The sequence below is a fragment of the Procambarus clarkii genome, chromosome 24, assembly GCF_040958095.1.
Source record: "Procambarus clarkii isolate CNS0578487 chromosome 24, FALCON_Pclarkii_2.0, whole genome shotgun sequence".
Taxonomy (NCBI): domain Eukaryota; kingdom Metazoa; phylum Arthropoda; class Malacostraca; order Decapoda; family Cambaridae; genus Procambarus; species Procambarus clarkii.
The window spans coordinates 24,159,190-24,161,885 of NC_091173.1; positions in this window are offsets into that span (position 1 = coordinate 24,159,190).

The window sequence follows — 2,696 nt, forward strand, 5'->3', positions numbered from 1 at the left end:
ATTTCCCTCTGTTATTTTATTTATAATTACTGCATGTATTAATAATTACATTATCTCTGTTATGCATGTAACTCTGAGCATTAATTAAGTTAGTTTAAGATTACTCTTGTCACATTATATTGCTCCATGTAAGTTAAATTAATACTCTTTAAGTTTGGCAATTTTCGCGGGGCGGGAGCAATGTTTTTGACTCCCGCCGATAAAGTATTCAGTAAATAGCATGGACCAGGAGGGATAACATCTTTGGAGATAAGTCTGTTGTACATTGGTGTTTTGCCATAATTTGTTATATTGAAGGAGAGACGGTTCTTTGATTTTACTTTATACGTGATCTCGACCATTTGTGATGTTATATAATACTGAGATTACTATAGTTAATATATTATAAAACTTTATATGTATATTTCTTCAGTCCTAAGAGAGAAATACTTTAATTCTTTGCCTGTGCCAATCATGTGGTTACACTGGTGACCCGCTCTAGAGAACAGCATTTTGCTGTTGGCCCTAGACATTTAAGGTCTTGCTGTTGTCAGGGTTTCGAGCCGTGACGTACGATTGGTAACAAGAGTTATTGAGATTTAGGTAACAAGAGAGGTTACAGTGGACACCGTCACAAAATATATATATATATATATATATATATATATATATATATATATATATATATATATATATATATATATATATATATTATATATATATATATATATATATATATATATATATATATATATATATATATATATATATATATATATATATATTATATATATATATATATATATATATATATATATATATATATATATATATATATATAATAATAATAATAATAATAATAATAATAATAATTTTTATTTAGGCAAAGGTACATACATAAAGAGATTTTACAAAGTTTGTTGGCTTTATAGATAGGAGATCATACATACAATGCCTAAAGCCACTATTACGCAAAGCGTTTCGGGCAGGAAAAAACACTACTGACTAAAGCTTAAAACTAATGGGTAAAAAGAAAAAAATGCGTTGAGTACAAATAAAAATAGAGGTAAAAGAGGGGGGAACATTGTTGAAAAAACAGCACAAATACAATTACAAATTATTACAGAAAATTACATTAAAACAGCGTTGATTTGTAAAACAAAAAAAAAACAAAAAACATACATGGGTTGACAATAGAGAGGTAAGGTAGGTTACAGGGAATTTATTAGGTATAGCTTCGTTTTTAACTTAAACTGGTTGAGAGAGGTACTGTCTTTAACATGGTTGGGAAGGTCATTCCACATCCTGGGCCCCTTGATTTGTAGAGCATTTCTGGTTTGATTAAGTCGTACTCTAGGAATATCAAAACTGTATTTATTTCTGGTGTGGTGCTCATGGGTTCTGTTACAACCTTCTATGAAGAAATATATATATATATATATATGTCGTACCTAGTAGCCAGAACGCACTTCTCAGCCTACTATGCAAGGCCCGATTTGCCTAATAAGCCAAGTTTTCATGAATTAATTGTTTTTCGACTACCTAACCTACCTAACCTAACTTTTTCGGCTACCTAACCTAACCTAACCTATAAAGATAGGTTAGGTAGGGTTGGTTAGGTTCGGTCATATATCTACGTTAATTTTAACTCCAATAAAAAAAATTGACCTTATACATAATGAAATGGGTAGCTTTATCATTTCATAAGAAAAAAAATAGAGAAAATATATTAATTCAGTAAAACTTGGCTCATAAGGCAAATCGGGCCTTGCACAGCAGGCCGAGTACGACGTTCTAGCTACTAGGTACAACATATATATATATATATATATATATATATATATATATATATATATATATATATATATATATATATATATATATATATATATATATATAGATATATATATATATATATATATATATATATATATATATATATATATATATATATATATATATATATATATATATATATATATATATATATATATATATATAAATACATACAAGGAAAACCAGCCTATGACTGCAATAGCATAAATATTAGCATAAATATTCCTTGATAAACAACAATGATCAATCAATCACCCACCTTTCACTGTGTCTTGCATGCTAATGACAACCAAACGCTCTTCCAACTCCCTACAAGTGGTCAATAAGAACTTCCTATCCACATCTGGAAGTTCACTACCCTGATATCTTCAGGTTTTCCTGAAACCATCTTCCAGGGTCCTCCACAGCTCTCCCGGCTGCTACACCATGAAGTCTTCCTTGAGCAACAATGGTGCTTTACCACTTGTATCACAGAAGCATGTGAAACTTCATTCCACTGCTCCTCTTCTCACAGCTTGAAGTCCTGCTCTTCACTGTATGTCTGCTCTTCCACAGAGCTCAGTACCTTCCACAACTTTAGAGTCTCATCAACTACTCCCTCTCTGCTGGATTCGAAGTTCTCAGCAACTCCTTCCCCAGACAACCCTGCAACCCATCGACACGACAGTAAAAATGTTCTTCTACAAACACATAACTGAAATGAATCACACAATAAATGTTTCACTTGACATCTTCCTGCTTCCCAATGTAACGGGGGGTGGGGGAAATAGCTCTATCTTGTCCATTATTCCACCCCCAGTTAACTAACGAGGCCGGGGGAAACAGCTCTCTCTAGTCCGTTATCCCGTCCCCAGTTAGCTAACTATTCTAGAGCACTCCCA